This window comes from Anas acuta, chromosome 4, assembly GCF_963932015.1.
Source record: "Anas acuta chromosome 4, bAnaAcu1.1, whole genome shotgun sequence".
NCBI lineage: Eukaryota > Metazoa > Chordata > Aves > Anseriformes > Anatidae > Anas > Anas acuta.
In genome coordinates, this window is record NC_088982.1 from 42,333,672 (window position 1) to 42,359,202 (window position 25,531).

The 25,531-nt window shown below is 38.2% G+C and overlaps 1 protein-coding gene across 2 annotated transcripts in view; it reads right to left on the minus strand.

Moving 5' to 3' along the window:
* TTC29 (tetratricopeptide repeat domain 29) overlaps positions 1-25,293 on the minus strand; it is a 277,281-nt gene extending 251,988 nt beyond the window's left edge. For both annotated transcript variants that reach the window (XM_068680905.1, XM_068680901.1), the window contains exons 1-2: positions 25,062-25,293; positions 23,163-23,196 (exon numbers count right to left, since the gene is read on the minus strand). The gene's annotated coding sequence lies outside the window, so the exon portion shown is untranslated. The remainder of the gene's footprint in view (positions 1-23,162; positions 23,197-25,061) is intronic.
* Between the last annotated feature and the right edge of the window lie 238 nt (positions 25,294-25,531).

The window sequence follows — 25,531 nt, forward strand, 5'->3', positions numbered from 1 at the left end:
CAGCTGAGCATATTTTGCTTAATTTTTCTGAAAATTGGGCATTGTAGATGAGACCATGCAAAGAAAGTGTCAGGTAAAAATTTATTTAGCAACTTATGAGCAAATATATCACTCTGAAAGAGTAAGTTAGATAGAGTTCATTGTTCATGACAAGGTGATAACACAAATGGATTGTAATGGAAATTTCAAAGGCAAAAATCACATAATATTATATGGAAATATGATTTCCTACACCATGACTCCATCATCTGGAAGGAGTTTCAATGCACCAGCTTCTCCTGTTTCTCCTTTTTTCACCAGAGCAATATCAAATCATTTTGACATGTATAAATTCTTAACGAAGGGTAAGTGCCATGGCCAAGGGTCAATACAACTGGGTAATTCCTTATACCTCATGTAAATTCTCTGGGCCAATAACAGTGTTGAAATGTATATTGACCTAAAATACATTTGGATGTTGAAATACTTGCTGAGTGATTATAGTGAAATCTACACATTTCTTTCAGGAAAAGGCAACTGTATCCCCAAGGCAGTGTGCAAAGATATGATGGCACAATGCATACAACCTCCCTGAATGCAGGATCCTCACAATCTTGACTATACATAGAATTTCTAAATCTTTGTTTCTTTGAAACAATTTGCTAATGTGAACTAATATTGACTTCTGCAACTATGCACAGGTCCACTAGAGCCACCAATCTCCCTAACTTCATCTTCAAGGGCACTACACCACAGGATGAGATCCTATTATGAAAACAGTTCACATATGGAGGAGTGATACTCATGCCTTCACTAACTCCATCCTAAAGTAGATGGAAAAGGTGACTGTTCTGGACTGTAAAGTGAGCACACTTCATGAGACAATAGATCCATGTTATGAGACATATCATCCAAATTCTTACATCACAATAAATGAAGCATTTATTGCATTCTTTCATTTGTGCATAATTTGACAAAGTATAATTTAATGTATGTCAGGAGACTTGATCTTCATGAAGATTCACAACCTTCTAGGACTGGATTGGATCTCCAATCCTAGAAATACCTTCTGATTTATTCCAAACACCACCTATGTTCCCACACTGGCCTCTGCTTTCACCTACATCAAGGTGCACACCTTGTTTTAAGAGCAAGGTTTCATAAGCAATGAAACATTTTCCAGTCAATAACTGAAAGCATATAACCAGAGAAAGAACCATGATAGCGAAAGAAGAATGTCAGTGGGTGGGTGGTGGAAAAGGAGCCACCCAGACTAGCGTGGGTGTGTGCACCAGAAGGTAGGGTGTAAATAAGAGAAGGAAATAAAAAGTATAGAGTATACAGGTTTGTGGCTGATGTGAAAGGAAGCAGGCCTTAAATGAAACAAAGATAATCACCAGTTATCCCTCATGGTCATGGGAACTGTTCTATTAATACCGGGAAAAAGTATCTGTGCAAAATCCACCAAGAATATACAAGTCAGCTTCAGCTTATGCATCTTTCCAGCTTTGTTAATGGTAACAGTGTAAACGTGGCAATTGGACATAGATGTTTTTGCTGCATTAAATGTTTCATTTTTTTTAAATACTTTCATACTACAGAATAGCAAATGTCGCACAGTAAAGTCATTCCTTCAGTGAATGCAGATTTTCGTCCTGTGAGTGGCTTAAACTACTATTGACTTTCTTCGTTCTATAACAATTATTTTCATAATGATGTCTACCAATTCTTGATTTATAATTTATCAACAGCTAAATAAGAGGCTTTCAAATCTGTGTTGTATTGCTCAGATTGGATGCAAACCACAGGGTAGTGTTATGACTTACATATTAAGTGACTCTTAGAGTCAGATTTCTCACTGAAATACTTGTTACAGATGAATTCCAAATTAATTTTCCACAATTATTCAATGAGCTGAAATGTTATTTGTTCCAGGAATGTTCCTGCCAGTAAGTGCCTAGATAATTTCAGAAAAGCAAGTGGAAAGAAAAGGAAGTGCAGACATAGCTAACAAGGGTTGGCTCTTTACTTCAGAGAGTCTTTCAGAAAGACTTTTTGCCTGTAATCAGAGCTGCCAACTCACATGTTTCTGTCAAGATTTATAAAATTCCTCCCACGAACACCACAGCTATTGAAATTAAATGTATATCCAGGAACATTCACTTTCATTTAAAATAAAAGTTTCTAATAATTAACTTCAGCAAACTGAAGTTCAAAACTAGAAGGTAAACAAAAATCAAAGATGTCTTATCTTTAAACACCTCATGAAGTTGAGCCAAACTAATAATTTTACTGAGGAGGGGTAAAAGTATTACACTTCTGCAAGATCATGGTGGTCATAACTGTGATTTGGCTAGCCATATGTTAATACTCAGGTACACCAGAAGTATGTAAGCACAGCTTAAAAACAGCTGCAGCTGCAGCATGAGCAGGAATCACTTAAAAACTCTACAAATTATTTATATTTAACTGACATCTTAAAAATTGTGGAATTTCAAAAGTTGTGGGTGGTAAATGAGAAAGCCACAAGAATGAAAATAAGTGAATAAGATGTACAAAGTGAACAAACTGCAAGGATTTATCAGAACAAAAAGACCGTTTACCAAAATTTAGATGTGCAGGTTAGCACAGATCACAGTCATCCTCAGCAATTGGCATAAATAACAAAAACATCCAGATCTTCTGTGTCTTGGCCATAAGACAAACACTCTTTACATAAAAAGTAATTACTTCAATATAAGAAACACAAATGTATTTTTCCAGTATATAAGCCATGCCTGCTTTTATTTTGAATTATTTCCTGACCAGTGCCTCCCCTGTTCCATTTTCTGGGTTCTGAAGTTAAGTGTGTACTTGTGTCTGATTTGTCCCAGTTCTACCTCTGTTTAACAGAGGGGTAATCAACAGCAGGATCAGTTTGCTATGCTATTTGGATTGGGTTCCTATCTTAGACCACAAACTCAGAATCACAGATACTGTGTAAAGATCTTGCACAATGTTTGCTCTTTCTTTTGGAATTAAAATATTCCCACTCTTGCCAAATACAACTCCAGATTGCCGTATGCCTGATCTCCCATGAGTCCACGTCAGTGTACTAGCTTCAGGACATGAATGAACATTACCTACCGACATGTACAAATTTGGAGACCTTCATAGTATGAAATTTCTGTACACTTTGGCCCAGATTCCAGCTCTCTGTTAGAAAGGTGCAGGTTGTCTCATGGGTTTTAAATTCTTCAGTGGGAAAAAGTTACCATTCTCTGCCAATTTCAGTTTAGCTGCTGCCTGTAAGGAGAAGGCTATTCTAGAATGAGGCACTCAGAAGTGACACAAGGCCATTAGCTAAGAAAAAATAAGCCTGTTGTGTTTTATTTGCATCATAGACAAATACTACATGTATAATCAAATTTAGACTTCTGGACCGCCACTCAAAGTGGCAAAAATATTGATCTAATCTCAGTGGGAATGCTTCTTACTTTTTCCACAAATAAATGGAATTAGCCAAATGTTTTTAACACGCACCAAAGATGAAAAGAATAGGTCAATAATTTTAGGGTAGGAAAAGTATTAATCTCCACCAATTGAACTTTTTGCCCCTCAAAATCAGGAAAAACATTATGTATTTAAATATGACACTTTTAAACAATAAAAAATAGAGAAATGCTTATGATTACTATCCGAGTTTTATGTTAAGTTCAAAAATACTATCTGATCCAACATTTTGCAAAATTAAATCAAGGCTAGGGTTGGTTTCAAGTTAATCTACCACTTGTGAAACTAAATAAAAAGCTAAATACTCAAACAAACACTAAAGGAAAACAAAAAAGGCCTGATGTTATAGCACAAGGTCTTTAAATACTAGCCAGAATGTAAGCATCCATATCCTTATCGAACAGGTAACTATCAATATAAATACAACTCAATCTCATCTCAAACAAATAGAATAATTCAAGACTTGTTTCACAGAAGTGAGTTTTTTATTATTAATTCCAGATTCTTATTATTCAGAAACACATGGGCTTACATCAGAGCACATACTGGCCAGAGCTGTATATTCTCAGCTGGTTCTGCCAGAGATTGAACAAATTACTTTCCCCATGTAGACACTTTTTTTTTTTTTTTTTCTTATTAAGTTATTCCAGCTTACCTACTTAAACTGTGAGCTCTTCTCTGCAATGACCCCCACTCCTCCACTAGGTTTGTAGAGTGGCAGCACAACAGGGTCTGAACCTCATTTGAGGATCCCATCTTAGTACACTAAATATGTTTTAAAAGCACTTCAAACAACTCATCTTAGAGAAATTCAAAAAGTCAGAAAAGATAAAGATGAATATTTATGATAAATACATAAAACTCCTTAGGAGACCTGGTAGACACACTATGCTTGTTCATATCAAAGGTCCCAGAGCAAGCTGATGTGATTCACAATTTCAGATTGTTAGTCCTTACAGTGGTACTGCTTTGTTTAATGATTTCAAAAGCTATTCATTAGTCCAGCTTTGTACTGGAAAGTTAGAACTCTTCTGGTAGAAGTATGTGCGTGAGCACAGAAGAAAAACACTGGACCATTTTAGGAAGTTGGATGAGAATTACTGCAGTATAGAAAGCCTTCTAAAAACAAAACAAAACAAAAAGAAGTTTAGAATTTAACCATGATGAAGAGATCATAGCAGTTTTGTAAACAATACTTCAAAATGTGATATAAAATATGTTGTTTTTTTAAACATTTCAGGCACTGTAAAAATGCATACCCAATATTTTGTTGCTATGACCTTCTCAGCCATCTATCAACACACATATCCACACAAAGACAGCAAATGGCACATTGAAGGGATGAGTTATAATTTCCAGCTTTCAACCAAGGGTGAAACCCCTTATGGGTCTATTGTTTGCATGGACATAATTAACATGAAATCATATCCTAAGACAAGTCATTACAAGTGCATGTTACTCACCAGCTGCTAACATGACTATTTTAGGTACTGGACTACATGGCAGTACTGGGTGAAGCTGTTTTAAGGTATTATTATGTTAAACTGTTAAGATGCAATTGTTTTTGGTTTAGTCTGTGAAATATAGAAAGTATAAATTGGTTAAAGCTGCAGTGAACAAGTGAGACGTGAAAAAAAAATTACAAAAACCCTTAAGTAGCTACAAAGCTACTTTTTAAGTTCCAAGTATATCTCTAATGACGATAACTATTATATTTTACATTGGTAGGGATTACTCAAAAAGAGCTTCACAAGAAATCCTAAAAAGTTTCTTTAAAATTACCACTGTAATTTAAATATTTGTAATTATAATTGTAATGTCTTCTGCAGTATCACCAGTAAGAATACACAACAAGAACTTATCAGTGCACTTTTTTATGGTGTGAATCTTTCACCACAGATTTGTAAAATCACTGTTTTTCTCTTCTATGGCTCTACTTTGACCCCCAGAAGTTCAAAGAAAGATTCAGACATCATAGATACAATTTTTGGTTCTCTTTAAACACCCTTCTCAAAAATGAACTTGGACCACCTTCTTAGAAGAACTAATGGAAAGAACCAAATATCTTTAGAGATCTGTCCTTTACTTTCTTCAGAATCTTGGTCTTATTGAAAATCCATATGACTTAGGTACTTCAGACATTTTTCTCCAGAAAAATCTGTTTGTTTGGCTGAAATGCACAATGATATGTTGCTAAAGAAATACAGATTTCAGAGTGTAAGGTATAAGCTACTTTGGTCTTCAAACTTCTTCTGTGTATATTAGCAATCTTTTATATCTATTTTAGCTAAATCTGTTAATAGTTAAAATGCAATTGGTGAAGACACTGATAAATGCATACAGGCATAAAGACATATACCGGTAGAAGCTTATACTTTTTAGTCATCAGGAGTAAAATATGAGGGAATAGAGTCTTTCCTCATTCTTTCCCTTGATAAATCCTCACCAGCAAAATGCCTCAAGATTTCAGATACAAGTTCTTCACCCTAACCTTTTTTTTTTTTTTTTTTTTTTTTTTTCCCCAAATCCTTGCATTCAGAGGAGGTGCGTAAAACTAGGAAATGAAATATCTGTATACAAGGGTATAAGGGTATCAGAAACAGGAACAAAATTCAGTTTTGTCAACATTAGTCATTCCAAAGGAGCAACAAAGAGCTTAGAAAGAATATGAAAGCAACCTTCTGACATGATAAAAAGTAGCCAGGTTCTGGCAGAAGGACACACTGCTCTGTGCAGCAAGATAGTGTTTTTTCTTTCCTCATCACAGTTTTGCAATCACAAGCCTCTTTAGGCCTGCAGTAAAATGCTTCTTGGAGCTTGTTTCTCACTGAATTAGATACAAGTGTTTTCATAAGCTAAATTTGCTTTGTTCTCTGTTCAGTTCTAAAGTTACTGGTCCTGCTGCCAATAAAACAAAATGTAATGAAAGCTCTCTGGAGGCTTTGGAGAGCTGGAGGCGCAAGAGAGAGAAGTAGGAATCACGGTTTCTGTTTTACAGAAAGAGTAGCACTACAGAGAATGAAATGACTTCTCACAGAGCACTTAGCTAGTGGTAAAACTAGAAATAGAATGAAGTAGAAACCCATGCAGAACAAATGTAGAACAAGAGTAAAATAGATACAAGAGTGATCTCTCTCTCTCTCTCTTTTTATTATTATTATTATTATTTATTTTCTTGTATAAAATAACATCCACTACTAAGATCTTTAAATATTTTAGGGACATTTGGGGAAATCTGAAGCATAAGTTCAATTGCCTCAAGCACTTGAGAAAATCATCACTCTTATGGTAGCTCTGTCAGTTCAGCTCTCTCCTAACCTACTGCATTCTTACCATGATGCTGAATTGGCTGTTGTAGTAGTCTAAACAAAACATTCTTCCAGTCGCCTTGCTTGGCTTACAGCCCTATCGTTTATTATGCTATAGCTAGCAGTGTTAGGAAGGTAAACAGATCAACTTAATTCTGTCTTGTTTAAATTGGCCCTTGAAATGGTCAATGCTTAAAAATTCAGCACTTAGTACTTACTGAAATATTTTATTCTATGGTTTGACCCTTATCTCTACTAAATTCTTGATGTACACAGAAAGCTGCAAACATGTAAGAGAGAAGACGATTTCTAAGAGCCAACAAGATTCTTGTGGAATGATAGCAGTAAGTTTGGCTGACAACTCAGTGCCCGGTAGGCCTGACATCCCAGACAGACTTCTTGAATGGGCCCTTAAAATTACCTGTCAGCTGACTCCCAGAGGGCCTTCCCAAGAAGGGATGGCTCAGCCACTCAGCACATGGCATTCCCAGTTCCCAGGCACTTTGTCCCACATGTTCTGGAAGTGCCACATGTTTAGAATCAACAGCTCAATTTTTGGTATGATGAAGACTCATCTGTTTGCAAGCTGGAGCTAGGAAATACTGTCTTGTCTTCTCCATGCCATGCCCAAAGGGGTTAGTTAGTTCACCACAGCAAAGACTTGTCTAGCCTGGAGATGTCTGGGCCAAGACGGAAATTCAGAAAACAAGTGGGAAATGTCGAGGTAGAAGAGAGTGGGAGGACGGGTTTGTGAATGTCAGCATCTTGCAGGGATTGTGGTTGCATTTGGCTGACTTCAGCTCTCAGGAGAAGAGGGGTCGGGGACACTGGTGGTGAAGGCTGGATTCCTGGAGGAGAATTACAATTTACCTCCCAACTAGACTGGACAGAAGCCAATGTAGTGCTGCATCAGACTCTTTCATGTTGAGGAGACCATGGGAGAATAATCCTGATTTTTTTGTTTTTTAAACTTGAATTGCAGCCACAAAGATTTTCTGTGTTTCATTTCACATTGTTTCCCAGAGTCAATACATAATCATGGAATAATATAGGTTGGAATGGAACTCTAGATGTTGACCGGTAAAACTCACATAAGTCCCACATGGAATTCTTACATGAGATTTTTTTTTTTTTCCAGCTTGCTCCTTCCTTTGATAGCCCCCCTTGCAGCCCAATGTAACTGCAACTCTAGTTTCTGTCTACCAACCCCAACCTTAAACCTAGGCAGTGACAGAGCCATATAAGATCCTTATAGCCCTCCCCCATATGAAGAATTTCTGAAGGGTGAAATCTACTTGTAGACTTCTGGTTTCTTTGGAAGCCTCTGTACATCTCCACTTCATCTACAGCTCTATACTTGGTCTCTTGCTCAACCCTAACCCTAAGTCCATACCAGTGCAGAGCACAAGCTCTAAGGAGATTACTATACCCTTACTAGTCCCTTCAATATCAGCTTTTGCTTAAATATTGTCTTCATGGTCCTGAAGAATGCTTTTTGTTATCTTTTCAATAAATGATGCTTTTGTCAGAGCTAAGCTTTTTTCCCTTTTTTTTTCTTTTTTTTTTCTTTTTTTTTTTCCTCTCCTCTCCTCTCCTCTCCTCTCCTCTCCTCTCCTCTCCTCTCCTCTCCTCTCCTCTCCTCTCCTCTCCTCTCCTCTCCTCTCCTCTCCTCTCCTCTCCTCTCCTCTCCTCTCCTCTCCTCTCCTCTCCTCTCCTCTCCTCTCCTCTCCTCTCCTCTCCTCTCCTCTCCTCTCCTCTCCTCTCCTCTCCTCTCCTCTCCTCTCCTCTCCTCTCCTCTCCTCTCCTCTCCTCTCCTCTCCTCTCCTCTCCTCTCCTCTCCTCTCCTCTCCTCTCCTCTCCTCTCCTCTCCTCTCCTCTCCTCTCCTCTCCTCTCCTCTCCTCTCCTCTCCTCTCCTCTCCTCTCCTCTCCTCTCCTCTCCTCTCCTCTCCTCTCCTCTCCTCCCCTCCCCTCCCCTCCCCTCCCCTCCCCTCCCCTCCCCTCCCCTCCCCTCCCCTCCCCTCCCCTCCCCTCCCCTCGCCTTTCTTTATTTTTCTGAACAAGGACCTCAAGACACTTAGTTACTAAACTATATGTTTTTTCATCTGTTCTTATTTTTTCTAAGTCTTGGTAAAAATGGATCTCTAGACAAGAATTTGATGATAATCATTGGTCAAATCTCTCACTCCTTAAACAGTCATGAAATATAATAGAACAGATGATCTTTTCGTGTAAAATCAGCTCAGCTCGTGAAGTCAATGAAGTTATTAACAAATGCTAGTTAGGGAACTGACATCTTGTCAAAATGTTAAGCAGCATTTCATGAAATAATCTGTTACTAAGTTACTTTGTTATTCGTTTCATTAAACCAGTTGCTCTAAACTAAAGTCTACTTTGATACTAATGAGCCCAAAATAAGAAATAAAGCTTAATTTCCAAGAAGGTGGGGATGCCCAGACCCATACTGTTGGCTTGGTCCCATCTGCATTCTTAGGATGCAATTCCACAGAAGCTTAAAATATTTGACTTCCAGGCTCCTACCTCCCAATCTTCCCTGACCCCAGCCACAGGTTCCCCACTTCCATCCATGTGCTAGTATTGCTATTCCGTCAATGGCAGAGGGAGCCGATACACAGAATTGACTAGTGAGGAAAATCTTTTTTAACTTGGTGATGAATTGAATTAAAAAAAAAAAAATGTAATGGTTTAAAGAGCACAGCATTCTTCTAAAAGAAAACTTATCTGGTGTTTTTTCATTCAACAAGAATGAATTATTTTCCCCTTCAAGCTGAAAACAGTCACTGAAAACATCCAAGCCCATTCCGGTTGAAACGAAAAACATAAAATAAATAAAACAAACTAGCCTAAAGTAGTTATTCAATATGGAAAATTTTAGCCCAAAGTATTTTCAAGTTCAGCAATTTTATAAACAATTTAATACAGCTTAATTTAACAAGAAATATCAGGCAACCTGGACAGTCTGCAGCACAGCAAGTACTGTCCTTCAAGTTTTCAATTTTGCCCTAAACATCACTGTCATTTTTGAGAACCATCATTTGAATTTCTTGATTTTATGCTATATGGACAATAGTTCAGCCACATCTGAAATGATATATACATACATATTTACTTTATTTACAATTGTGCAAAGACAACAAAACTTAAATCCATCTCACTATTGCCAACACTTTGTTAAATCAGTAATTAAACAGGAGGGGCATCATTACCTCCTCCAGTGAAAGAGTGTTGATTAGTGGAAATTGTTTTGAGCTTTCTCTACTCTACAGCAGTATGTCGTATTTATATTCAATAACGTTCACAGCAGGACAATAAGTGTTCTGCAAGGAAAGGGGTAAAGATTACTGTACCCTGATGAAATTTAAAAACCCATAGGATCCATTCTTCCCAATTGCTCCGTTTTTCCTCTTGACAAGTGTTGGTGTTAGTTATATATTACCTACTTCAAAGGGAGAAACAAAGGTGCTTATTTTCTGTAATTATGTTCATCCAAAAATATCAAGGACATCTCTGTGCCTTGTAACAGGAGTAGCTGCACTTCACTCAGTGGACCCATGATTCAGAAAGTTAGCCTTAGGTTGGAGGCAGACTTTGTGGATGGTTTGCGGATTGCCCTTGAGCAGGTGCCCAGACTGAACATAGCCCTGGTCTGAACTCATAGGCTATGCAGCTAGGTCAGCATCACACTATGTCCTTCCCCACGTCCTTCCCCAGAGCACGTTACAGCACCAGCCTACAAACAGCTCCCAGCTGGTGAACCATGGTATGCCTTTTCTCTAGGCATGCTGGCATGTACCTCAATCAGGCCTGATGTTCGATGTCCAGCACATGGACTCCCATGCAAGGAAAAAGGCATCACCTCATGATGGGAATGGGCGATTTGTTTATTTTTGTTGCCAGTAAGGTGGGAAGCTATAATCCAGACAGTATTACTCTTGATTAGATTTTTGTGTTTGTTTCTCTTCTTGTTTCAGGTTTTCCCTAAAAAGGTGCTCTCATTCTACTCTAATTCTTTGGTAGTTTCAGGATAACAGATATCAGGCTCGTGGGTTGCATTTTTGACACTTGAGGTGTCTACAATGAGCAGAGAGGAACTTAGTTCAAAAAATAAAAAGTGATGTAGAAGGACCGGAGTCATCAACCTGTCTTCAACCCAGGTCTTTAAAAGATGCCTTTGGTCCTGAAAACCTCTGGGATCAGACCACTGAGAACCATGCAAAGACAAACTGAGACCTAACTGTTCACTAAGAGTGCATGGAAAGCCAGTGCAGAGAACAAAGAAGGGGTAGGTGTGCCTATGCAGAGTCAGTAGCCTATGCTGATGGGCTACAGCATCTTGTAGTGTCCTGTAAGTTTATTATCAGAGTTTATTAACTCACATTAAGGATTCCATACCCAGATACATCTCAGTGTTACATTCTGCTTAAATGGTAATGAATACACGTGAAGCTGATTCTAGGCCAAGACAAGCTACAGTGTGAAGCAATGCTTAAAACAGCTGGAGGGATTAGAAACTGTTAGCCATGGATACTGCTCTGTGAGAGTTCAAACTGAGGTCTTAATCAGTCTTAATCTACTATGTTCTGGATAAACTGGCTGCAAGAGTAAGACAATGCTCTAAGGACTTTATGAGCTAACTGAATGAGACATGGAGAGGAACTCTGGGCCAGAAAGAAGCCAGTGACAGATTTCTGAGTGGAAGCAAGCTCTCTTCACTCCCACTTTTAAGTCTTTTAAAGTGGACTACCCGGGCTGTGAGCACAGCTGCTCTCTATGCATTTAGGATGTAACAACACTGAGGGGACAACATCATGTCATAGAACATGATTAACTCCAACCTCTTCATAAGACAGCCATTCTGCAAACATTTTTGCTACAGACAAGAAAACTTTGTGGAGGCAAAAGGCATTAATTAGCACATTGACTACTCATTTTTTCCAGTAACTTGAGAAATACAATGAATGCTTTCCAAATGGAAAAACACCTCTTTACTCAACAGCTGAAGGAGTGATGCTTTGAGGCCTCAATTTTTCAGCACAGCTTTAAAATCTTTGGATAAAGAAAACTGTACATACCAATTATTATTATTTTATTATTATTATTCCTTTGTTTTGTCTGTTTTGGCATTGTTTGGTCACAGGTGGCAGGCAGTAGTTGAGTTAAGTAGATGCCTTGCACATTAGTATGGATAACATGTTTAAGGCTTTTATTCATCAAAAAATGTCCCCCTAAGCTTAAAATTGCATATAATTACCGACTGGCTACTGTATTTAAAAATCATGTTCCTTTAAAATTACAAAAGAGCAAACAAAATCTCTGTCATGGAAGAGTGGATAAATCTCATATAAATAATACACATGCATAGAAAAAATAGTTAATTTGACTTGTTTTTAGGTTATGTTTAACTCCACATATAAATTGCACAAATAGACCCTCTCTACTTTTCAATAGAAAAAAAAAATCAAGCTCTTATATCTAAATATCTTTCTCAGTATATTCCAGTCTAAATATTGTTTTAGATCTCATTGTTTGAGCATTTACAATGTGACATAATGTCAAAGCATTTGAGTACATCATAGATTTCCAGGTTTTACACGGAAAGCTAACAGCTGTGCCTTGAGGAATTCTGCTACTTCTCAGACAAAAAATTCTGAAAATGAAATCACTTTCTGTAAGAACCTAGTAAATGCCTCTATTACTTGAAAGAAAGTATATGATTCCTCCTAAGTATTGTTGCTGTATCATATTTCAGTTTAGGTTTCAAAAAATTAGTGTCATATTTAGCTGAAACCATTTACTATATATGCAGTCACAAAGGATTCCAGGAGTTATAAAGCAGAACAAATCCTGTTATGCTTTTGACAAGAACTACCACCTTAACTCAGAATTGGGCCTTAAAGAACGAAGCTTTCTAAGCACTTCCCAGTGAGGAGTTACAAGTCAAATTAATTTATTTGATGTAATAGGTGTTTCATTGTTTACTTAAATTGAATTAATATGTTGAAAAGCTGGTTGCAATACACTGTGCAGTTTGGACAACTTTTCCACAGACAGCCATTTCTCAAGAGACTACCAGACTGAAATTGCATATGCTAGTAAATAAATGTAAATAAATAGAAAAAAGGACAATGTTTGACATTTAGAGAGTTTGCAAAACAGTTTGCAAAAATGATCTCAAACCTTTTGAGAAAAATGGCTGATGATATGGACTCATATGATGATTTTATTAAGTGGTACGTAAATAAGTAAAAGTAAAGGGAAGTAAAACTAAGAACAGGCTCTTCATGAATGATCCATATGCTGAAATCTAGTCTCATAAATATTTGTAAAAAATCTGAATAATGAAGACATTTGAAAAATGAATGATCCACTCCAAAACAACTAAATTTACAGAAATGTTTACTGCAATTCACATGACTAATTCTAGTAAAGAGTAATGTCCCTTCCTTCTCTGTCTTGCGTAGATTTGATGGAAGAATTTACATTACATACAGAGCCATTAATTTCTACAGCAAATTGTATTTTATACTATGTTTCTCTCTTCCAGTCAAAACTAGTCTTCTTGTCACTGAAACCTCCCAATGTGCATCAAATTCACAGTTACTACACATGGGTTTTCATATTGCTGAGTTCAAAAACTCATACAGTTCTCAATTATGCCACTTACAATTTTTTAGCAATATTTTGCTAATTACTTTCAGGCTAATTAATACTGTGGATTGGCCTCTCTCTGTGTGCCCTGGAGCCATTTGTTATGCTATTTTAGTACAGAGAGTGTTTTGCTACTCATTTGGTTCCCTACCTGGCATCATGACGGATGCTGGGAGAAAGGCTCGAGCCTCTGGTGTTACCCTGCAGGGTCTGAATCCCTGCTGCAAACTTTAGGCTGCAGACCAGTTTGAATTTAGAAAAACATGCTGAATCATTGGCAGGTTTGGTGCAGCTTGCTTCTGTCACACAGTAAGGGACTGTTTTTGTTGAATCTTGAAAGAAAAACTTTTCTGTTCCCAGTGGCTTGCAACAAGATACTGAGAGCTCATGTCAGGACACTCATTTTTCAACATTTTCAAACTGTAAATTATATCTGAAAATACAGAATGCAATTAAAGTGAATATTGCAGAGTCTCTTGCTGCTGCAAGTCACCGTTTCTGGCAATTGTCATCATTTGTGACATAAGAACCAGCATGGGAGCCCAGTGTCAGAGGTTGCATATCAGCTTCTATCCTGTCAGAAGAAATTTAATATTTAAACATGCATTCAGAATACGGATACTGGAATAACGGTAGTGCAATGCAATGAAGAATTGAGCCCTTAATATTTAATCTAGTATTGAACATTTAAATACAAAGCCTCTTCTTCTCACAGGATCGGAACAGATAGTCTCTAGCTCTGGAATATTATGTAGTTGGGATTTCAGATGTCACTCATCATTTTTTTGTTCTTCACTAATTTGAGTATTAGACTCAGCAGACATCAGAAATGACCTCAAATTAGGTTCCTGAGCAAGACACCAGTGATGACAAAGCAATGCAATCCTCCTGTGATACTCATCACAGCAGGGACACTATGGTCTGGCATAATGCTGCACACTTACCAGGGTGGTTTTGGCTAAGGGACCAGCAGGACCTAAGGGAGGCACAGACAGACACCAGTTGTTGGGTACCCCTGGGAATCACTCATGGGCTGCCCACCTGAAATCCTTTAGGTCAGCCTGGCACCGACAGAGCCGTTGTCCCGTGTAAGTGTTAAACTCATTTCTGCACACATTCACTTGTACTGTTCCTCCACTTACCAATTAGAAAGGCCCTCCATTTTGAAATGCAGTAAGGAGCAGAGAGAACACCTGGTGTAGTCTGGTGTAAAGAAGGATTGTGCATACCCCAACACAAACTCAGGTCCTGGACATAAACTTCCATCTAACAGTTCCAGGAGCAAACATCAAATGGAGATGGTACGTGTTCCCTCTCTCTTTGCTTGTCATAACTTTCAAGTGTCATGAAGGAACTGTCTCATTTAGCATGGCCTCTCCTCTGGAGCACATTCCTTTCATCAGTCCACAAGAGCTTGGGTATGGCAGCCAGCAAAGCAAAGGCCACTCCTCTGCTTTCACTCTTGTCTAATATTTTGTGTGTTGTTTCAAATAATTTCTTTGTTGCTATGTATCAGGGCACAGCAATGTAACCTGCTTTCACTCATTGATAACAGCTTCTGAAACTTCCCCAGTCCCTGCACGTTTCTGGTTTTAGTCACCCGTTACAGAATCAAAACCAAAACCCTATAATAGTAAATAATATATTTTATGTTTGTAATTGCATATTTCCTCTAATTTTTAGCAAACTTTATTCTTTAATGTGAGAAATATACAGTAAAAGAAAACAAATTGCAATCTACAGACATCTGAGATGGTGACATACTCAGCATTAAGTTCTGCACTGCCTGTTACAGTTTTAAATGGTACACATCGATAGGATGTGTACACTGCTGGATTCCTAAGTCTTTTTCATTTTAGTGTACCCTTGAAAGAAAGTGGCAGTGTGATGTTAAGATTAATTTTGTGGACAGATACACTATAGTAAGACATTTTGAGGGTTACAGTAAACCAACAATACCAAAACTATGAAGATTAATGCAGGCACCTAACAGCTATTTGTCCAAGCCGTTTTCTGACATCTAAAACAGTTTTATAAACTGGGTTCTTAAAAAGGAAATGGGAGTTGTTGCAACAGAGGAAAATAATCTAGTAGCATCTTGGTTCAATTTCTGCCTCAAATTTCACATTTAATTGCCTGTTAACTCCAAAGGGAAATCTTAATTCTAAAGAATAATATGCATTACCTCATTCACACTCACACATGTTTATTCTAAGAATACTCATTCATGATGAGCTCTCTATTTCTTCCTTCTGTTTTCAGAGTTAGGAATTCACCAAACAACACTGAATGTGACTATTGATGGAAAACTGGTAGCAGCTTCATGATGCTGCTATAAATGTACTTTTATCCCCAGAGTAAAGACAAAAAGGAAGGCAAGTTGCATCACATTTGTTACAGAGTGCAAATTTTCAGCACATGGCAGAAAATTTGACAAGCTACCTCAGGTGAGTTCCTCTATGATAACTACTTGTGTATGTGTTTTCCCCATTGAAACTCTGGACTGATTTGAGGTTGCTTACCTGGAACTAATTAAATATCTTACTATTATTTGAAATGATCTTTCATCCTTCACAGTAATGCTTCTGTTCATCTCAAAAAAACATGGACAAAATGCCATTAAAATAAGTCATCTTTTGTGGTTATGATACAGTACATGCAGGAAACTGTTTAGATTTATCTTAGTTAGATAAGGCTGGGGACAGAACCCTTAAACAATTATAAAGTACAGCCCAAAAATTTAAAGAGAAAAATATTGAAACACTAGTCTCAAATGAAATCACTGTGTCATAAGCTTCTATCTTGTCACTTGTCTGGTGAGTGTTTTAAAATGTGCACAGTTCAGAGCATTCTTCTGAAAAGCTAAAGGATATAATATCATTACATCAGACTAAAAGAACTTAAGAAAAAACTTTTCTGCTCCCTAAAACCCAAATCTAATACAACATGAGGTTGTATTAGATCCTGAATCCTCTTGGATTGAGGTAATTGGCACACATGTACAGCATGTAAGTTCTTCAAAACTAGAAGTTATTTGCTAAGTTGTGCAATTGGTTTCATCCTCTGTTGCTGCTAAGTGTTGAGTTACTTCCCTGAGATAAACCAGCAAATTTTAGCACTAGTCAGATGACATGTCTTCAGTAAGCAGCTTTTACTAAAAATAAAATACAATAAAAATACATTTAAAGAAAAAAAAAAATCACCTTTGATGTTTAGACTCTGAACTGCTGAAAAGAAACCTGCCATGACTTCAGCAAGAAGTGTAGTGACTCAAAGCAGCAGTGGTGCTGAACTGGAGCAGAGTGCAGCTATAGTACAACAATTTTCTCACATCCTAGTGGAAAGGTCTGTTCTATGAGAAACAGCAAGAACCAAAAGAACAGTCTTGGAGCACAAGATAGAAGTGATGGCAGAGGACTGTTTGTGCATGAAAAAGCTGGTTTGAGATGTAAGCCATATTTTAAAAGCTTCACTTTTCTTCCTTTCCAGCACAGAAAAAGTAAGACCATTAGATTAAGATATACCATGTCCAGGAAAACAACCAGAAGAATAATGGTGTATTTGGTGAAAATATAATTCTAAACTTTCATAAAATAAACCCTAAGGTAGGGCTTTGTTTTTTAGAAAAGAATCAAAAGAATACCATGAAAATGAGTTCTTTAGTTTCCATACTCCTATTTCCAATTATTGCTAGCAGTTTGGAAAACAAAATCCTTTATAATTAAAGTGTAGCTACCACTTAAATAGGATGCCTTCATAACAGCAGAGGCTCTTTTTGAATGACTTGCATCACTCATAAACGGCTCTTTGACTGTTTTACTCTGTTTCTTTGATTGTTTTACTCTGTTGTTCACCATTATTCAATTGCAAAAATAGTCACAGTCTGCTTAAATCATAGGATATTGACTCATCATGAATATCTCCATGTTCTTTTTGCAGCTAAATACAACAAGATGTCAGTATGATGTTTAAATCAAGGCAACAATAAGTCCAGTCAATTGTAGCCAAGAAGAAAGTTATTCTAAAATATTTGGTGATCTGAAAATCGAATTTTGTGGGTTTGTATTTTTTTAGACATTAGAGGCAATTTGTCCTCATCAAAGTTACTGGAGATTTTCATGCCGATAGCCAAACTTAGCAACTACTTTATAATTAATATACAGAAGATGGGTCAGAGGTAAGCTTAATTCTAATATTTTGTAATTTTGAGTGGTTTGAAAGCAAAGAATTTTAGAAATGCTTTTTTACTGTAATATTTGTATGTTCAAATTTTGCTTGCGTATAGAATGTTGCTAGAGCCTCCTGGACTGCTGAAAGCTAGATCCTCCTTAGTAACAATGTCAATATAGCCTAGGCTTGTAAACACAGCAAATAGCAAACGCTGAGGGGAATGCAAACAGATTTCCCAGTTCCAGAAGAGTCCCAAAATACTTCAAAAAGCCAAAATAAACAAATGGATGCAATGAAAAAAAAAAAAAAAATCAATTCTAACCGCTTATTTCCTGGTCTTAGCTTAAGAAATACTAAAAATGTTTGTTGATGAATACAGAAAGGTAGTACTGTCATACTGTCAGACACAACAGAACAGACGAAACAGTATTTGGGAGTGTCCATATGTATTTCCTGCCTTGCATTTTCTTGCTTTTGCACTGCTAAGTGCAGAATTTCACTTAACAGTGCAAAGAAAATATTATGATGTCCTACAATACTTCATCAAAATCTCATTTTCTTCCTTTCTCCCCACCACATTACTATCCAGGCACCTCAGTCCACATAACAACCAAATTCAAAACATCTACAGAAGCAAGAAATCTGTTTCTGTACTAAATTATGGTGCTCACTCAACCATTTTCCATCTGGACTAAATTAGGGCATGCATGTTATTAAAGATCATAAAAGCTCTCTTATTCCTCCTTGAACTCCTGTTCTTTTACACTATAGCCATGATTGTACTACTTTGTTCTCCTCCAGGGTAAATGGTACTGTGATAAAACCAATTTCATCTTCATCTGAAGAAAAAATATCATGATATGTGTCATTTGTGGATGCGAAACTCCCACAGCAAAGTGATCAGCCTCCCTGTGTGTTCAAAACGATCCCATCTCCACCTCAGTGTCCAACAGACATGTCAAAAGTTTGGCTTTCAGCTACCTTCAGAGACATTTCCCCCATTTGGGAGACAGGATACCTGCAAATATGTGTTTGTGCACGCATGTATGCCCACATATATGCACATAAGAGTGTGCAAACACAAATACAAGCACAAATGCACACAGGCTTGGTACAGAGTTGTGCTGTTCCATGGCCACCTTGCTCTGTATTTTCCAGTCAGTGACTATTCTCAGGAATTCTTTAACAAAGGTTATCATGCACAAGTCCTATAAAATTGTGTTTAACCTCTGAATTGAGAAGGGAATTTCCAGTGAGCTCCGAGTCCAGAAGATGGAAAACTCTATTACATATAGGTGAAAGTGCTCTATACAAAGAGCCAGGTACGTACAGGTTCACTACAAAATACTCTGCTATAAATATTACTTTCAAAACAAACTTTCATATAGTTTTAAATTATGCCATGGTCATATGAACTCATATTGTCCTTAAAGAGTGCAAGTAAGTAATCTTTTTTCACAGCATTTTTTCCCAGCAGTTTGTGATAATAAAATATGAGTGATTCAAGCCCTAACACTTACAGGCACCAATGGCTTAATTATTTAACAGTTCCTGGACTGCTGATATTTCCAGCCTGTGGACTTAGTTACAAGCGCAGACCTAGGGAGTTGTGTTACTGAAAACAGATTATTAAATAATGAAATACAGGCTTTGAAAAGCCTCTGAGATGTTTACCTTTAGGAATAAGACCAGCATTAAGAGATTTCTAATAAAATATTGAATGAATTAAGGGACTTCCTTTTTCTGTATGCAGAGGTTACATTTAAATCCCTTCACTGCATAGCAGCCTTAGGCAACACAACCTGACTTGACGTTCTGTTGCCTTGAAAAGCATGAAGGTTTTCCACATGAAAGGCAGGCAGGACTCTTCCTTCTACTCTTCGCTTGTTCTCTAGGCTCCCTAGCTGAGTAGGGCTGTAGTGATTGAACTGAAAACCCTAGAAAGATTTTTCCTGACTTTCACTGGATTTTAAGTGTATGTGTGTTTATTTTCTGGCATTGGAGCTGTAGCAAAGCTAACTTTTATTTGTGAAGCTCATAACAGAAGCAGCCTTAAGCCATGTCAAGCCACGCAAGAGCAAAAGGTGTTGGCCACCAGTGAGCATAAAAGAAGACTAAAGGCCCGTGGGGTCATTTACGTAGACAGACAATGTTGATGAAAGTCAAGACAAACAGATTGCTACTCTGAGTTTCCAAAAGCACCCTTTGAGAACCGTACAGAAGAATAATAACAAGTATTTTACAAATATGCTCCTATAATTTTCTCCATTCTAAATGTTATTTTTCAAAAACATTTTAATGGTAAGAAACACTAAAACCTAGGCTTTAGAAAACTTTGACTGAAACCAGACTCTGTGACCCATTAGCAACATGTAAAGGTCACTTTCATCATGCCATATCCAATACCAGTGTCCTAGCTATACATCTTTTAGCATCATAGCTTCAACTAAACATCAGATTCTCTGCCTGAACCACTCTCTCATCAAATACTGGCAGCCAGCTCCTGTCACTGCACCTTTTCCTGACACACAAGAAAGTATTTGGCTGGTATAGCTGTGTGATAAGGCATAAAAGAGTGTGTGTACACTCCCAGGTGCAGGCTGTCAAACACCAGCTCTGCCCTCCCCGGCTCCCCCCAGACTCCTGAAGAGTGAGCTAAGTTTGGCTGGGAAGCCGGGTAACTGCCTGAGTGATAATGGCTGTGATAGCCATGGGTGACACCACAGGAATCTTCAGTGGTACTGACACAAAATTCTGTGTCTCGTGATGATGACAACTACAGTAGTATCTGCAAAAACATTTAGGTATCTGCAGATAGGTATGAAGGTTTTCCTTCTCTTCGCAAGTCTTCTCTTTGAGAGAATTTGTTCTCACTGTGAAGGGCTGCACAGGGGTCTGTGACCTCTCCAGAAGGACTTCACCACCAAGGTTACAAGAAGCATCTTTTCATTTTCTCCCATACTGTCAGATCCTACACCTCAGTGTGGGCTCATTGCTAACCTCAGACAAACCCCATCTCTGTTCTAGCACTTCACCAGGCAAAAGCTGGAGAGCTGATGTTTGGGCCTGAAAGGAGGAGTACACCCTTCCTCCTGCCTATTCCTCTCCCAGGGTGGTGTGAAAAAGCCAGTTGCACTTCCAGGGAAGCATGAGAGACATGGAGAAAGCAGGTAAACAGCAAATGAAACTGACCCCTCTAGGGTACGTCACTTACACTGCCCAATCTTACAATTCACAAGAAGAACTGAAAAACACAAAAATACAATCATGCACATTCTGGTGTGGAACGTTCCTAAGTTCTTTGTGCTGTTATTTGCTTGCCGTGCTGGTTTTAAGCCAGTATTTAGAGAAGCAAGAGTGTGTTAATTGATCCTCAAAACATGCAGACTTCAGCGGAAGAAAGCAGTTGTCATTTTCCTGAGAGCTCTTAGTGGAATGCATAAATTGTTCACAATAACTTACTGTTCTCTTAAGCCATCTCACAGAGAGCAGAAAGCATAATAAAGTATGACTGTCCATCAAAGCAAAAAAAAAAAAGGCTGCTTAGCCTAACTGCGTTAACAGTTGCATGTCAGGCAACTTGTAAAGAAAAACCCCATGCTCTCAGGCCTGGCAGTTACATCCTACACAAAGGAAGTAGATAGATATTTTACTCCTAGATATTTTACTTGGCTAGCAAACACACTCTTATTCTGCAGCACTGTTTGTTCTTTTTATTCTAGGGTATAGACTGGCCTGACCCATGCAGTGTTGATTTAAGGGCTGATGCAGCAGATTTCACAATAAGGATCGAAGTATGGGATTTCGACCTGGCCCTACTCTCCTGTGCAGACAAAAATACAAGACATCTGAATCATTTCTGGCTGGGACTGTGAAGAGTTTAAACACAGCTTAAAACAGTTTTACATACCAAAACAGGGTTTTATACCTCTGTCCCTTGTGGCGATTTCATCTATCGTTGCCCTGACATTCTTAGAATCTGCCTACAGGCTGCAACTCCCCTTATTCCTGACTTGGACAAACTGAATTTGTCACTGACTGAGTAGCAACTTAGAACGGCTTTCTCAAAAGAAAGCATTGCTTGTTCTTTTCCTTAAAGGTCTACAGCACATAGAGAAAAAGTTATAACAAAGAGCTCGATACTTATGTTTCCCCTTAACTGCACCTCAATCTTGCCTAGCATCTAAAGGATAATTTCCCTCATCCTAGCTGATCCTCATCTGTGATAGGGGATCATATCAAAAGGATTGGATGCTTCACTGTGATTAAAAAGATAAGTAGGAAAAGGTCAAGGGAATTGCTTCATTAGATGATGTCTCTGTCTCAAGCTAACAACGGAAAGCCAAGAAGACGGAAAGAAAAAAAAAATCAGAACCACCAGGGTCTAGATATACATCCAAGAAAACTTTGAAATCCAAGACTTGTCAGACGAGTCAGCTTTCATTTCTACGGACACCTTGGTCACTAGTCTTTTTCTGAATCCTTAATCTTCTTTTGTTTTCCCTGTAAGAAGTCATTCCCAATACTTGTTCCTGGTGTCAGAACATACAGTTGCTATTCCCATGACATACTCACTGTCAGAGTTTGTCTCCATACTCGTCACCTCAGATGGGATGTAGATTGTTTGGCATGGGATGTGTGACTTACACTAGGGTCATTAATTCTTGATACATCTGCAAAGCTCTTGATCTTAGTCTTAGTCTTTTAAGCAAACTTTTTTAAAGAAAGGGGAAAAGCAGGCTGCAACGTTAATTTCTTTTTCTTTTCTTTTTTGACTGCCAACAACAAAGGAACTAACAAGCAAGACTCTGTCCCACCTCTGCATGCCTGCGCAAATGAAGCGGAGAGCAGGGAAACATTCCCTAATTCTGTTTCCAAGAGCTGCAAACATTACGGGTAGAGAGTGTAAAGATTCAGATCCAGTGTATTTTTTTATTCAACATTTTTCAAACCAGATGTTGTCTTTTCTGAATCTTGGACAATGGTAAGACATCCACATGCTATTTCTCTGGAAAAGCAGCAATGTCACAGATGACTCTATGGGATTATTTGTGCAATTAGTTTTTTAGGTGTATTCTTTGGTAAACTGTACAGCCAGTCTCCAAAGAAGGGCAGACAGATATATGTAGGCTGATTTCCCTTGCAGCTTACTACACACAGGCCTTGAAGTACAAATTTTCCTGAAACACTATTTAAACTAAAAAAACTAAATGCAACTATTAACCCTTCATAGCTGTAAACACAGGTAAAAGAATATCCTCATGACCAACCTAATGTAACTCTAATTGTGCATGATTTCTGAGGATCTAGTCCACTAGTTTCCAGAAGCTCACAGGAAATACCTCACATATAAAAAACACAGCAGTCACTGTCACCAGAGCAGCTAATTTCATCTAGCACAGGTGGATGCAGAATGCAGTGGGCCACCAAAGAACAATTTCAAACATTCCTTTCACTCTCCCTGCAAATCAAATCACCCATGATAGGCTCCACAATGCAATTATCAGAGAGAAATCCCCACAGTCAAAGCATAACAAAAATCTTACCAGAGCTCATGACCTGTCCATTCATATGCTGTACCTGAAAAAAAAGAGCTTTGATTTAGAAAATAATAGAGCTTTTCTGAAGCCCTAGATCGTTGTTAATAATTATTTACTTGTTTATTTATATGGCCATTTCAATTGCTCATACACAAGATTTTTCTTGGTCAGCTTTTTTCACCTAAGGGCATGATTTCCCTCTTTTCCCTTCTATGAAACTACAATGTCGTAAATACCAGTATGCCTTCTGGAATGAATTTAAAATGCAAGAGGCACCATGCCATACTTCACAGTGTTTATCTCCAAGAACTGCATAAGCTGGAAGTGACCTGCAAGCGTAATTAACAGATGGCTTTCTTTTTTATTTTCTTTAACAATCTGGGCAGACGGTGTTCAAATGTCACAATCACAGTTATGTACAGTGAACATTCAAACAATGGTCCAGTGCATCCAGATATGTCTAATAGCTGGGCTAAGACATTCTAATACTTCGAAGTATTTATTTCAGACTATAATTGACTGGTTGGTGGAAATTTTTGTCAAATTCAGAGCTGAGTCCTTATTAATATGGATTAAATTTGTCTAGTGCAGACAAGAGGTAACATGACAGATCTTTTGATTTCCAAGGGAGAGTGTCTTGCCTCTTCCAGGGACTGTGCAGTATGGCTCCACACAGATTTCTAAGAAGCACTGAGCTCCACAGAGCTTGGAAACATGCTATCTAATGCATGTGCTTTAATCACAGAATTACAGAACAGTTGAGGTTGGAAGGTACGTCTGAGATTGTCTTGTCCAACCTCCATGAGGGTCACCAAAAGCACATTGCCCAGAACAGCATCGACACAGCTTTTGAAGATCTCCAAGGATGGAGAACACAGCCTCTCTGGGCAACCTCTGCCAGTGCTCAGTCACACTCACAGGAGGAAAAAACAAAACAAAACAAAACAAACAAACAGAAGTATTTCCTGATGTTTAGACAGAACTTCCTGTGTTTCAGTTTGTGCCCATTGCTTTTTGTCTTGCCACTGGGCATCACTGAAAAGAGACTGTCTCTGTTGTCTTTGTCACCTTCCTTTCACATATTTGTACACATTGATGGAGAGCCTTCTCGTTTCCTAGATGAACAGTCCCAGCTCTCTCAGCCTTTCCTCATGAGAGATGCTCCCATCCCTCTGTCATCCTGGTGGCCCTTCACTGGACTCTCCAGTATGTCCATGTTTCTCTCATACCAGGGAGCTCAGAAGTGGACCCAGCACTCCAGGTGTGGCCTGACCAATGCTGAGTTGAGGGAAAACATCACCTCCCTCGACCTGCTGGCAACATTCATACTGACATGGTTCATCAAATTAATATACATTATATACCAAATAAATCAGACAGAAGAAATATAGGACATAACTTTCACAGCAAAATTTGTGTAGTTTTCCTCTTCATTACACAAGCCTGGGCTTCAGTTTCACATACAGCCTCTGAAGCTTACATTGTTTACAGCTGATGCCAGATGCAGAGCCAGACTGTGACAGGTGGATACCAAGAACAATCCACCCAAAGTCCACTCAGGGACCAAGCAGTTGCACAAATGGAGGGGATGCTTTTTCCTTTGCAGCATCAGGGAGGAATCATCCCCTCCAGCATCCCCAAAGAGAAAAAGATGGTAGCACTGTGGGAAAGGATAAGAGTATCCAGGAAGTTAATATTCTATATTCCCTGAAGTGGGGTAGCTGTGGGCAGCTTTCTACTATGCAGAGAGTTCTTTCCTACTTAAGGTGAAATTTCCCCTTGAGCTACCCGGGGGCTGAGATAGCACTGCACTGGCCTGAATCCAGACTCTAAATAATATACCTTAGTCTACATCTTAAAATGTTATTAAAGATAACCTTTAAAGATAAATTAAACTTGACTCACCTTGAAATGTCCCCTTTCTGATTTCCCAATCATTTTCATAACGTTATCACCTTAAAAGAGATAAAAAGATACCAAGTTATTTAAAAAGCAGATACAAAACAATGAGCTTGCGTCTTTCAAATAAATGATATTTTTCTTCTAAGTGATTTTTAAACTGTCCTTATTTTTAAGACTTTCATCTTGTTCATTTTCTATTCATATTTTTAAGAAGTCTTAAATAAAATAACAGTAGGTTTCTTAGTAGACATCTGTTCCATAAGTAACCCTTGCTTCCTGCTATTTATTGTGTTTGCTTAGCTAGAATAATTGCTCTCAGACTTTCATGGGCCATTATGGTTTTCTGCTCCCAAGCCCTTCCCTTGGCCTGATTTACAAAGAGCAAGAAATTGGCTCCTACACTTGCTGACATGTGGCTGGTCAAATCTATAGAGAAGTCATGTAGTGGTGAAGAGCACATTAATCAAAGATGA